Below are 14,802 nucleotides of genomic sequence, written 5' to 3'. Positions count from 1 at the left end.
TTATTTTTTGACGCTGCAAAACGTTTCGTGGACATCCAGTAGTGCACTTCAGAGTCACCCTGCTAGCAATCGATGCAGCGATTCTGCACTGTACAGGAGAGACGTCACGGAGGAGATCGTCTGCAGTAGGGCTGCACGATTTTGCATAAAATGAGAATCACGATTTTTTGGCTTAGAATTGAGATCACGATTCTCTTTTCCAGTATAAATATTTATTGCACTTATTAACTGCACATCAACTTCGTAACAGTTGAGACTGAACATAAAAACAATAAATAAACATAAAAACAACAAATGTCTCACGTTTTGTTGTTGCCGCAAAATGTTGTACTGCTTGAAATTCCGTCTCCACCATTGCTCGACACTGCGTGTATAGAGCAGGTAGTGCAACAATAGAAAAATAGTTGCGGGACAGCGTTTGTCTAGGGTGTTGATCATTTTCCTAAATCCCTCGTTTTGCAGTGTTGATGGGAGCCATATCTTTGGTCAGGTGATAAGTGATAGCCTCCGTAATTTCTTTGTGCCTGCGGAAGTTCAGCGTGTATAGGGAAGCGCTGTATAAGGTTCCCGTTATTGATGTTTGGGTGGTTGACCGGGGCGGATTTTCTCCTGTCACTTTCTCGTCATCCCTGACGTGCTCTCCGTTGTTTTTCCCCTGCTAATTTTAGCATCCCACGGCACAGCTTCTGTATCACGTGGTATAAGGCTCCGCCCTTGTCATTTGTTGAGCAGAAAGAGTGAGCGCTTGTTTTCATGCAGATTACGTCCCGGATCAAAATGCGGTACAATCGTCGTCTTTTTTTTTTCTTTTTTTTTTTTTTTTTTAAATTGTTGTCATTTGGAAATGAGATCGCACATAAATATGAATCGAGATTGTGATTTTCTAATGATTAATCGTGCAGCCCTACTGTGTAGGTGTGTACTTGACTAGCTGATCTCGACATAATGGGGGAAACATCTGGTTTGACTATTCTTCACCTGTAGTTTGAATGCTGAACATCTGCCTGTTTAAATCACGAGACCAGTCACTATACAGAGATGTGCTTCTGAATGTGGACGATGTGTCTTCTGCATGCAGTAATGCAGTTCTGCTTGTGTTGAGTGATGTAAACAACTGATCGATCTAAACTCTTTAAACGTAAAAATTGATCATTAGATTTTTTATGACACAACAGCGGTGAGTGTTCCCACCTTCTGCTCTTTGTAACTTAACGCGATCTTTCCGTTTTTGAGTTTTGGACATGATTTTGGAGTATATCTTTGCAGTAGCGATTGACCGCAAAGTCAAGCTACCGGAAATGTACAACCCCACATCCGGTCTCAAACCAGGAATTTAGCATTTTCTCGTACACAGGGTCAATTTGGTTCCACATATTTGTGTGAGCAAACATTCTCTGTCATGAACTTAAACAAGAACCGATTGAGATCAAGGATGAGTGACTCCCACTTGCGTGATATTTTATGCATCTCAACCACTGCCCTCAAAGCACACCTAATTGCTTTACTAAAATCTAGATCTCAGTATCACCCCTCTCATTAGTCCAGGGATGCCCAAATTCTGTACTGGAGAGCTGCTATGCATGTTTTAGTTCTTTCTGGTTTAGCACAGTTGAATCAAATGAAGAGCAGGCCTCCAGGAGTGACATCCCTGCATTACTCATGTGTTTCTCAACAGTAAAAAGCATAAAGCATGCTAATGCAATACACAAAAGGAAACGTATTTTGTTAAACTCTTAAGACTCATCCAGGCTGGAGAAACTGATCAGGAAGGCTAGCTCTGTGGTCGGCATGAAGCTGGACACTCTGGTGACAGTGGCAGAGAAAAGGACATTAAAGAAACTGCTGGACATTATGAACAATGCTGGGCATCCTCTGCACACGGCCCTAAACAATCAGAAGAGTCTGTTCAGTGACAGGTTGCTTCTCCCCAAGACAAGAACTAACAGACTTAAAAACTCCTTTGTCCCACACACCATCAGACTGTTTAACTCCTCTCTGGAGGGGAGAGGGAGGGGAAACAGGTGGACAAAGGAGGGGGGAACAACTAAGCTGTAGTGCCTCTTCACCTCACTGTACAATACCTTGTGCAATACTTTTTGTAAATAGTCAACAGTGCAATAGACTCAATACTTGAAATGTGCAATTCACTTGTATTTTTATTTTTTATTCCTATTTATTCTATTTATCCCCTTTGTATATTTTATTTATATTGTCTCTGTATTTATATGTGTGTGTGTGTGTGTGTGTGTGTGTGTGTGTGTGTGTGTGTGTGTGTGTGTGTGTGTGTGTGTATGTGTGTGTGTGTGTGTGTATATATATATATAACAATTCTGTAACTGTAACTTCGGTCGTTGCTGTGCTTTTTTTTTTTTTTTTTTTTTGGAAGTCGAATTTCCCAGAGGAACCCACCCGAGGGATTAATAAAGTTCTATCTTATCTTATCTTATCTTATCTTATCTTATCTTATCTTAGATTTGGTTTTAACTGTTGATGTTATGCTCTTAATTCATAGTTGAGTGTGTTGTGTACATATTGTGTAAATTTACAAATGTGTTTATTTCTTGCAGCAAGTGAACTTCCAGTTGTGCAATCTTCCAGTATGTGAAAAACTTTGGCTTCCTGAAAGGTCTTGTAAAAGTCAAAGGGCGAAATTCACTTTAAAAAAAACTTTATTGATAACAGAACACTTTTCATTACTTATAACGCCTGTTTAAATGTTCATTAGGCAAAGATATTGCAAACTCATGGAAATTTAGGGTATTCTATACAGTTTGTTCAATGTTGTCTGACTCTCCAGATATAAATGAAAGGCAGAATTGTGTCTTTAGAGTTGTAAATGCTTGCCTGAGTGTCTTTTTATTTAGGTACATTTCTATTTTAAAAATAACAGGTAATTGTGACTATTAAAATTGTTCTTCATTATATTTTCATGTAACTTTGTTATGAAAAAAAAAGTCAAAAGGAACCATTGGCCCCCAGGCGTCTTCACTTTATAAAATTTGGCCCTCTTTGCAAAAAGTTTGGACACCCCTGGCCTACATAATAAGAAGTACACACTTGGAGTTTTTTTTTAAATTAAAAAAACTGTTCGATACCAGGGCTGCCACGATTAGTCGACTAGTCACGATTACGTCAACTATCAAAATCGTCGAAGACTAATTTAATAGTCGACGCGTCGTTTGAAGCTTTGTAAGATCCCAAAAGACGCAGGAATAAGTAGTAGGATTTGAGAGTGTAATAACGGACTGAAACAGAAGATGGCAGCACTGCATGTACAACGATGCCAGCTGCCGTTAAACCCCGAAGAAGAAGAAGCAGTGTCCCAGAATTCATAGCGCGGCCCTGCTCAGTTTCCAAAAATGGCAGCAGCTAGTTAGTTTTAATATTACTCTTATTATTCTTTCTGGGTCACAAAATAAATGTTTAACATATTTCAGGAGAGAATGTAGCTGTGTAAACTTCAAATATCTGCTCAGTTTATCAAGACACCACATATTTTCAAAAGCGCCCCGACATTTTCGGAGACGTCTGTTACCCACTAGCTCGATAGCTAGCTGGGGTTCAAGGCTCACTAGAGCCGTGAGAACACCGGACTCCTGGCAAATCGTTTTCAAACCCACCGCCGTCTTTCGCTACTCAGGTTAAACATGATATATAAGTCACTTAGATAACTTAAAAATGTTATTGTTTGGGTTTTTTCAGTATTTTATTTGTTCCTGAGTAAATCGGTTTGGCTGAGATTAAAGTTATAGTTTATACAGTCATTGGTTTTTACACAGCTGAATAAACGTCAAGCAGACAACTGATCATCAGAAGTGTGAGATGCTCGAGAATATACTCCGGTGCCCTGTTATATTTTAGATAGCAAGGAGCAGACGGCTGAGTTTATTAAACTTCACCGAAACAATCTGCAAATTTAATTAAAATTTAATAAACTATCATCTTGTCTTTATTTTTTAGTTAGCACATACACTTAAAGCTGTAAGCTAATGATAGTTATATTAGAGCAGATGCATGCTGGTGCAGTAAGCTCTGTGTTGCATGATCTGATTAGTGGACTAATCGCAAAAATAATCGGGTGACTAGTCGACTATCAAAATAAACGTTTGTGGCAGCCCTATTCGATACTGTCAATCATGAAATTCTAATAAAAAAAATGGAAAGTATGGGTTTAGGGGAGTGGTTTTGGACTGATAAAAAGCTATGTAGTGAATAAGCAACAATATGTACAAATAAATGAGTAGGAATCTAAATTGATGGATCTTGCTTGTGACATACCTCAAAGATCAGTATTAGGTCCAAAAGAATTCATGGATTCTTTATTGTCATTCGCATCACATGTTTACATGAGGTGGAACGAAAATTACGTGCAGCGAAAGAAACAGAGTAACGAAGAAACAGAATAAAAAGAAAACAGAATAACAAGTAATAAGTATTACAATTAAATCTATGCAATATATCGGGTGTGACTGCTTTTATTTTCTATTTCTGGTACAATACTAGCCTGCAAGCAGGAAAGAAATGATAAGGCAGGGAGTACAACATTATGAGAAAACAGTGCTGAGCATGCTTCTGACTACTAACAACAGGCCAAACCATGGTCTCACACTGCCACCTACTGGTACAAAAATGGAGCATCAGCTACAAATATCCCAGACTAGTTACCAGGTCTATAGTTAAAACTAGTTAATTTAGAGGATTTTCAAAAGAAAATATCACTTACATTTAAAATAAAATAGCTTAAATATAAGTTAATTCACATAAATGTGATTAGACATTAGTGGCTATCACACACACACACATTCATACTGTTGCTCTTTGATTAGATAACTCTATGGCTGCTGTCAATATACAGGCGAAGCTTACGGGTTATGCAGCCAACTTTGTAAGTTGGATCATTAAGTCTATGAATCACCCTGTTAAGCACAAAAAGGTGCTTACACAACTGAAAAAATCTGATATGTCTTTTCCACAGGGGACTCACCTTTGTATAGCAGACCGATATAGATTGAAGACTGGTTCGGTTGGCCAAATAGTCCATTCCAACTTTAACACTAAGACAGAGGGGTGGCCATCCTTATGGGTAAAAACGTCCCATTTCCCGTATCAACCATTTTATCTGATCCTATGGGTCCCTATGGGTCATTACTGTGGTTGGCCAACTTTATGAACTGATTTAAGCCAACATTTACGCCCCCAAATGGGATGATGAAACCTTAATTGTCTATTAATTCTCGTGAATTCTGGATATGACAACACACAATCTCATTTTAGCTGGAGGTACAAGCTGTGTGCTCTCTAACCTAGAAAGAAGCTCTAATAAGGATACTCATCCAGGGCATGCTCCGACTATATTCCTGTCCACAAAATGTTCTATTGGATAAATTCATTTGTCACTGATAAATGTCCTCTTCCACTTATTGAAACTTGCAATTATCAATCTATTGTTATTTCAGATCATGCCCCCCTATTGATGAGATGGGGGTTGGATGCCTCACTGCCCTCCGCCTCTGGCAGTGGCCCTTTCTACTAAGAAGGCAAAAGTTCTGCATGTCCTGGTGACCCTCCACCTGTTTCACAGGTGGGTGCAGCCTGATCTATCTAGTGGAAGTCTAGACAGACCAGACCAGCTCAACCACACAGACACTTCCTACCTGATTTGAGGACAAAAGCAGAGTATGCAATATGTGGGACAAACACACACAACAGAGGGGAAAGAGATAGAGAAATTGGCAAATGTGAGATCATGCTAAGCAGCTTGAACTGAAAGTGACTGGAAATAATTAGTCGAGCAGGAAAAGCCACTGGGAAAAACAGAAAGTGGTACAACGTGGAATACAGTAGGTCAGAGGAAATTGCTGGATCCATGGGTTCCATTGATGTGGAGCAAGTAAACAACCTTCAAGTGACACGGTCTGAAGATGCCAAGTCATGCACAGACAAAAACAGAGATGAAATATTAGTGGTAAAGGAAGATATCTTCTCGCAAGCCAAACAAACTGAACTGACAACTGACAACTGGAAAAGAAAAAATGTGTTTGAAGTGGAGAAAGATAAAAGTCAGAAATTTCTATCAACAAGGTGTGTGTGCACACTCAAGGAAACACCAGGGGGCATTGTACCCAAGCTAGACTGGTTGCAAGAGGCTTTGAAGAAATAAACACTCAAGAACTTTCCAAAGACTCACCAACATGTTCTTCCGAGTCCCTGAAGATGGTCATAGCAGTCATATGTCAAAATCAATGGAAACCGAACTCTATGGACATTAAAGCAGCTTTTCTACAACGTAAAGATTTAACCTGAGACATGTACATCCGACCACCTGAAGAAGCACAGAGCAAAGGAACTATATGGAAGTTGAATAAATGTGTTTATGGCCTGGCAGATGCTTCATTATTCTGGTACACCAAGGTGAAATACACCGTGCAGAAGCTGGGGGGCACAGTGTCAAAAGTCGATCCAGCTGTCTTCTACTGGCTAGATGATCTTTGTAAGGTGACGGGGTACTTGCATGTCATGTACAGTAGCAGTTTTTGATATGGGCGATACGGGCAGTTGCCCGGGGCGGCATCGTGGTGGGGGGCGGCATCACGGACATCGGCAAAAAAATAATAATTGCTCGTAGTCATGCTGCCCCGACGTCAGCCAGCGCATATTGGGAATGGTACAGGCACCGATCGGTTTTCTATGGCCCATTTGCTGAGAGCAAGGGCGCCCTCTGTTTGCGAGGTGCGCCTGCTGCTTGCGGCGCAGAGAGGAGAGGGCGGGGCGGCGGGGGATTCTCTGGCTGGCTGGAGCAGCATCTAATAACCAACTTGCAAAATAAAAACAAAACAACAAACACGAAAACACCAGACATTATAATACAGACTTATAATTTGCACCAATGTTTTTTCAAAATTCTATATGCAAAAAGTGAGCGCGAGAGCCCTCAGTGCGCCTACTTGCTGCTGAAGTCAAAGTAAACTTTATTGTCATCTCCGCTACATACAGTCCAGTACGACGAGACGAGACGACGAGGCTCCAGTTACAGCAGTGCAAGTAAACAACAATAAATATAAGAACAGTAAGAAAATAAATATACGCTTTAGGACTCGGGGTAAAGGGAGCAATAACAATTGAAAATTTATAATTTACAGTCTGATGATTTAAAGTCTCACACACAAGCCGTCGAAAGGGGAGGGGGGCGGCTGCTTCCAAATAGAGCACATTTCATTCATAATGTTGTAAATTATGTATTCATAATTTGAATCCTGGGTTGTGTGAAATCCCAGAAATACACCTTAGGCAAAGTTAATCTGTGAACTAAGGTGTAGGTCTATTAGGTTATGTTGTGGTGATCCCTGAGTTGGGGGATGGGTTTTCATACTGGAGTGCAAAATTAAAACCAATGGAAGATGGACAAGAAAAGTTCAAAGCCATTAGGTGCTCAATTTTTAAAAATGAGAAAAGAAGAGGAGGAGAAACGAGCCAAAGATACAGGTAAGCAGATGTGTCATTGGATAATTGACACATCTAACCCCTAACCCTAACCCTTTAACTACATCGGGATGGAGGTTTATTCTCTTCAGAATGAAATACAAGTACAACAAGATACGTACATAAAGAACCTACAGCCTATTCCTATTGATCCCAGGTTTCAGTTCTTGGGTGAAAGCAAATCCGTCAAATTAGTGGTGTTTAGTCATTTCTTGATGGAAAACCTCTCAGATGGAGGCACACAAGGTGGATATTTTATCATGTTGATGGGAGAAGGTGGAAAGTTTTTGCCCATATGTTGTCAGTCGAAACGGATCAGGAGAGTGGTACAGAGTACACTAGCAGGAGAGACTTTGGCCCTTGCAGGTGGGATCGACAGTGCTATGTCAGAACAGTGTGAGAATCTCCAGCATGTTCGTCACAAATGGAATGAGGGGGGGGATGGAAATAAGGAATTGTTGTGTCTGTTAAAGCACAGAATCAAATAAAAAGAGTTATGTATGCATTGCATTGATAAAAGATTAATAATAAATCATAATGGGTGTGCATGAATTAAACGGTCCTTAAGACATGAGAAAAAGGAGAAGTGATTTTTGTTTGTATGAAACTTAAGAGTTTTTAGGGAAGTTGAGCTGCAGCATTGTTGGGTGGAGTGGAAGAAAGGAAATGCACTAAAACTGCAAGTCATGCCAGTGCGTTAAAGATACAGTGGGGTAAAAAAGTATTTAGTCAGCCACCGATTGTGCAAGTTCCCCCACCTAAAATGATGACAGAGGTCAGTAATTTGCACCAGAGGTACACTTCAACTGTGAGAGACAGAATGTGAAAAAAAAATCCATGAATCCACATGGTAGGATTTGTAAAGAATTTATTCGTAAATCAGGGTGGAAAATAAGTATTTGGTCAATAACAAAAATACAACTCAATACTTTGTAACATAACCTTTGTTGGCAATAACAGAGGTCAAACGTTTACTATAGGTCTTTACCAGGTTTGCACACACAGTAGCTGGTATTTTGGCCCATTCCTCCATGCAGATCTTCTCGAGAGCAGTGATGTTTTGGGGCTGTCGCCGAGCAACACGGACTTTCAACTCCCGCCACAGATTTTCTATGGGGTTGAGGTCTGGAGACTGGCTAGGCCACTCCAGGACTTTCAAATGCTTCTTACGGAGCCACTCCTTTGTTGCCCGGGCGGTGTGTTTTGGATCATTGTCATGTTGGAAGACCCAGCCTCGTTTCATCTTCAAAGTTCTCACTGATGGAAGGAGGTTTTGGCTCAAAATCTCACGATACATGGCCCCATTCATTCTGTCCTTAACACGGATCAGTCGTCCTGTCCCCTTGGCAGAAAAACAGCCCCATAGCATGATGTTTCCACCCCCATGCTTCACAGTAGGTATGGTGTTCTTGGGATGCAACTCAGTATTCTTCGTCCTCCAAACACGACGAGTTGAGTTTATACCAAAAAGTTCTACTTTGGTTTCATCTGACCACATGACATTCTCCCAATCCTCTGCTGTATCATCCATGTGCTCTCTGGCAAACTTCAGACGGGCCTGGACATGCACTGGCTTCAGCAGCGGAACACGTCTGGCACTGCGGGATTTGATTCCCTGCCGTTGTAGTGTGTTACTGATGGTGACCTTTGTTACTTTGGTCCCAGCTCTCTGCAGGTCATTCACCAGGTCCCCCCGTGTGGTTCTGGGATCTTTGCTCACCGTTCTCATGATCATTTTGACCCCACGGGATGAGATCTTGCGTGGAGCCCCAGATCGAGGGAGATTATCAGTGGTCTTGTATGTCTTCCATTTTCTGGTGATTGCTCCCACAGTTGATTTTTTCACACCAAGCTGCTTGCCTATTGTAGATTCACTCTTCCCAGTCTGGTGCAGGTCTACAATACTTTTCCTGGTGTCCTTCGAGAGCTCTTTGGTCTTGGCCATGGCGGAGTTTGGAGTCTGACTGTTTGAGGCTGTGGACAGGTGTCTTTTATACAGATGATGAGTTCAAACAGGTGCCATTCATACAGGTAACGAGTGGGGGACAGAAAAGCGTCTTACAGAAGACGTTACAGGTCTGTGAGAGCCAGAGATTTTCCATGTTTGAGGTGACCAAATACTTATTTGCCACCCTGATTTGGGGCGTGCAGCTCGGATCTCAGCTGACCCTTCTCACCCTGGACACAGTCTGTTTGACCTGCTCCCCTCAGGCAGGAGGCTCCGGTCCATTCGCACCAGAACCTCTCGCCATAAGAACAGTTTCTTCCCCTCTGCTGTCGGACACATGAACAATAACCGTATGACTGTTCCCACCACTAACACATGACCCTACGCTGTGTTCACTGCATCATTCCATGTTTAGCACTGATCACCACCTGCACTCATGTATATATCATGTATATATCTATCTACTTAGCACTTTTAATTCTTATTCTTATTTTATATTTTTATGACAGTATGTTTGCACTGAAGCACCGCAGCAATTTCCTAATGTTGTAAACCTGCTCAACATTTGGCAATAAACCCTTTCTGATTCTGATTCTGATTTACGGATAAATTCTTTACAAATCCTACCATGTGAATTCATGGATTTTCTTTTCACATTCTGTCTCTCACAGTTGAAGTGTACCTCTGGTGCAAATTACTGACCTCTGTCATCATTTTAAGTGGGGGAACTTGCACAATCGGTGGCTGACTAAATACTTTTTTGCCCCACTGTAAAAGGGTGGGCCTAAAGAGGAACATGACATGTCCGTAGATGTTGTTTCCACCGGTAGATGTCTAGACATGTCTAGATAGGTCCGTAGAGGTGTATAAAAATGAGAGGCAGAAGCAGAGAGGGGCTTTTTTACTCTAGTCCTGAGCCAGTGAGTAGGATGCGAGAAGACTGAAGATCTGCAGTGAAAAGACTTAGAGCGAGGGACGACAGAGGAGAAGTCATAACCCTTCACCGTGGATCGACTGATTGGATTATGAATTTTGAACTGCCTACTCATTGTATGCTGAGTTAGGATCGGAGTCAAGAAGGTGAAGTCCTGGAGCTTTGTACTGGGCTACACTTTATCTTTCCTTTGGACTTCTGCCAACACAGCGGGGAACTGGATTCTATCACTGCGCACGATGATCCTCCTTCCCTCCTAAAAGAAGACCCACCTCAACAACGGTTGTAGTCACTTAGCAACAGAATAGTTAGAGTTTATAGTGTGATAAATAGGATATTCTAGTAAATCGTTATAACACATCCTTGGGACCTACTGTCCAGGTCACTAAATTTTACTCAGCAAGTGCCATAGATCATTAGAGAGCTGCCGGTAACCTCTTAAGCCCCAAGCCTACCTGATCTCCTGCCTTTTGCCCCCGTATCAGGGGGCGTTGGGGCTTAAGAGGTTAATAAGTGTGGCTGACAAATATGTTTCATTAAGGTTGCCAATGAGATCATAGAGTCAGAGGGACCTTCAAGGACCTGCAGTTCAAAAAAGCTCCCTTCCGACAGCCAAACCCATCTGTTCTCTGATTGGATTGTTACATTTGTGATTCACATGACATTGACCAATCAGATGAAAGGAAGAAAAATAGGGTCAAAATTCGTACTTGTAACTTGCAGAGATTCACACGTTTGTTTTGGCTAAGTCCACACACTAATCTTTTGTACGCACACACAAATTCTTTTTACACATACAAATACTGATTTACAAGTACAAAATATTTATGACCACATTTTGAGCCCATAGACGAAGGCAGTTAGAGGCTGGGCAAGTCTCCTCGCCGCCAGCTTAAACTAGTCTCAACTTCACCTGTCAGGTAGGGTACCCGTAGAGATTAAGGGACTCTGACCCGAAGGATGGAGAGCCGGTCCAGACCACCTGTACAGGGGTAACTGGGAACTAACAGCCGTTTTTCTGGCTGCACTCTATTCTGAGCTCACCACTGGTGATGGTACACACAACATCTTCCCTATCGTCTGTGTAACAGACAACCATTCCCTTCTTGATGCTGTCAAGTCCACAAAATCTGTAACTGAGAAGAGGCTGTGGCTCAACATCAGTAGCAACAAAGAACTTATGCACACAGGGACTATTCAGCACATCATATGGACATCTACCAAAGAGCAGCTTGCTAACTGCCTGACAAAAGTGCACTGTAAAATATAACTTGTTGTTTCAACTTAAAAATATCAAGGGCTGCCTTAAAATTTTAAGTCAAGAAATAATTATAGAGTTTGTTCTTGTAACACAACCAATTGTTATCTTAATGAAAAATCACGTTGTCTAAACTTTCGTCTTAGTTTAGTTGACTGAGATTTGTTAGTCAGTTCAACTCCTTTAATTGTAATTTTTACTTGGGAAAACCCTTTCAGATAAATTAAAATAATCTATTGTTTAAACTCTTGTCAAAGTTCAGTTGACTTGGGTTTTTTAGTTAATTCAAATACTTTAGTACTTCTTTTAACTTAGGAATCTATTTTAGCTTAACTAACATAATCTGTTAGCTAAGTTGATTTAAGTTTATTAATTAACTGAACTCCTTAAGGTAGCTGAGTAAACTTGTAAATCATTTTCATTTTAATTATCAGAGTTGATTGACTGGATGTAAAGAAAAATGTGTATTGAACATCTTAAGTTTTTTTTGGGTTTTTTTTTTAGCTTTCTAACATCCATTTCAGCAAAACTACCTGTTAGGTTTATCTTAGATCTCAGCTTTAAATATCTACATTCCTTTAAATTAATTTTCTGTTGTTTACAGAAAAAAAATAAAAACCCACAGATTCCATTAAAGTGTCTCTGATCATTTCAGGCAGAAAGTTTGTTTTAAGAACATGACAAGACAATTACTCATGAGCACCCAACATTCACCATTTATTGTGCCATCTTAGTCATCTGAGAAACAGAAAAATCAGTGACGTAGCTCATCAGGCTCACAATCCATCAAAACTCAAAAGTTGCTCGCTGTGAAACAATAAATTTGAACTTGGTCTTGAGCCCAGTTTGGGTGAAGATTAAATTCTGACCAATACTCTAGGAGCAGTAGTGATTCTTGTGAAGCAACAACATAAAGTCTGCATTAATGTAATGTATCAACGGGACACTTGCTATTTTAGAAAAGTTATTCTTTACATTTGCAAAATTTTTAAACTTCATTGTGCTCAGTCACACCTGTTAGCATAAAACTTGAAATATTAAAATAGTACAAAACCTTTGATAAGTGACTGTAAAGATCAGTTTATAACAACTAAGACATCAAACTCTTGTATTTGTCTTCGTTTACAATTGCAACAAATTCCACAGAACCAATATCTCTGAAAATGAGTGCATGCTCCTGAAACATTTGATAATATGAATATTTCAGAAACATTAGTTTGAGTCTGCTCAATTGCAAAACAAAGGAAAAACTACTGACTTGCATGAGATAAGTATCTGCAGAGTCCACCATTATATTGTTGTTCACATAAGTTTCTTAAACAATGAACAAATGAGCAATTGTTTAAGAACACTAAGGCAATTGTATGCTGTGAGCAAGAGTCTGTTTCTTAGACTATGCACTAGTGAGATGCACTGCCTTCCACCAATGTTCATTAGGACGTTCTGAATGACTTCAAAGATGTCCTTAAGTTCCGTTGGATAGTCTATGTTGAGGGCAAAAAGAAGGCCCAATAGCATGGAAATGGCACTTGAGACATCCCTCAGATTAGACAGGATTACTGCTGCCTCAAGGACAACCAACACATCGATGATGTCTTCTTCTGTCACCATCACAATGCCATCTTTCATCCTCTTAGAAAACGTGTCTTCAATACCTGTCGGCTATAAAAGGGTTCAAAGACAAAAAAAAAAAAAATTACACAATTACAATTACACAATATCCCTTGTGCTTAACCCACACCCCTCCGCATGCGGGCCAAATACACACCCCTTTACGACATCTACCAACACTTTACAACAACAACAGACTAATAAAGCAGGATTAATTTATGGAGCACAGCATATTACATTATAACATAAAATGATCAAGATTATAATAAAAACTTAAAGATCATGACAAATACTTAAATATGGCATGATGTAACTGAGTAAAATATTGGCCTGGACTTGGCTCCAACATCCTGGCCCCTAATTGTTCTTGTGAGCCACAAAACAATTACTCTTATACATACATTTATATATTGTTCAGAACAACAAATCAAACCTTCCAGATAACGAACAGGCAAATATACAAAGTACTTTAACTGCTCATATGGCACATTAAAGTCCTTATTTCAACAGAAACGTCATTTTGTCTTGTTACAGCTGTTAGATTATTCTGTTATTATATGTTACCTTATATATGTAATCAAAATAGTTGAATTAGAATACTGCTGTAGATCACATTATACCCTTTAATATAGAGTGTGTGAGCTGTATGTAGTTTAGTTCTCGTTATACTTTTGAGTTAACAGAGAACCCCTTGATCTGCTGGGAATGTGTTACAATGTTTTCTTGACATGCTTAATTGTTGAATCATGAAGAGACGATTGTAAGCAGGAGACTCTGTGTCTAAGACAGGGGAGATAGACAGACCACATTCCACACCCCCACCTTACAGAAAGCAGAGAAACAACTGCCGAGGTCATAACTTAGGCGCTGTAACAGAGAAAGAATGTGATGTTTTGGCTTTTACGACTAGCTGGGGGCCACTAGAGACTATAAAAAGCTGAGCAACCCGTCACCATTTTGAGACATGTGCCTGACCCTCTGGTAGCATCTCTCCCGTCCGGACGTTGTAATGCTCTGACTGTTGAATTGTATGGAAATAAATGATTGTTGATTGAGCATTGATACACCGAGTATTGTCCCTCCTTCAGCCCAAAGATTCAAAGAATTGGGAGATTTCAACAACTTGGTGCCGTGTGACCCGGATCTTTGGTGTGCTGAGGAGGTGTAGATTTGGCCTTTGGTGAGATCGTGGGGCAAAGTGAACAGAAGGCCGGCCTAAAACAGAAAGGTAAGCACAGCCTGTTGTATTATAAATACCAAATGTGCATATTGGGCTTTCCAAATTAATCTGTTCGCTGAGTCACATGTATTTTCACAGTAAATTTGTCGGTGTCTGGTTTTTGGCGCAAGATACTAACAACATAAGTTGAGGCTGAATTCCAGTGTGTTAAATAAACTGCTTCTACCGAGATACTAATAACATACTACGATGGACTAGTTGCAGCCACTTTACCTTCCACATTTAATTTTGTCTAATACTGGCTTCTGTAGCAATAATACGTTAGAATTTCTTCTGAAGACGCGGCCATTAGTCCAGTACATTGAAGTCGAGGTTTGTTTATTTTGTTTATG

General features: G+C 40.3%; 1 protein-coding gene across 2 annotated transcripts in view; it reads right to left on the bottom strand.

Annotated features, from left to right (window-relative positions):
* The window catches only part of LOC146656917 (kelch-like protein 10), a 59,948-nt gene that overhangs the window by 7,033 nt on the left and 38,113 nt on the right, over positions 1 to 14,802 (bottom strand). Inside the window, exon 1 of one of the 2 annotated variants that reach the window (XM_085424696.1) lies at positions 304 to 791. The exons of the other annotated variant lie outside the window; for it this stretch is intronic. The gene's annotated coding sequence lies outside the window, so the exon portion shown is untranslated. Of the gene's footprint in view, positions 1 to 303; positions 792 to 14,802 lie in introns of those variants that run through there. 2 annotated transcript variants of the gene reach the window in all.

This window comes from Rhamphochromis longiceps, linkage group LG12, assembly GCF_057381845.1.
Source record: "Rhamphochromis longiceps isolate RC_006_pf linkage group LG12, R_longiceps_female_GT1.1, whole genome shotgun sequence".
In the NCBI taxonomy this organism is placed as follows: domain Eukaryota; kingdom Metazoa; phylum Chordata; class Actinopteri; order Cichliformes; family Cichlidae; genus Rhamphochromis; species Rhamphochromis longiceps.
The sequence above is the reverse complement of the archived record's forward strand: the minus strand, read 5'-3'. Positions and strand labels throughout refer to the sequence as shown.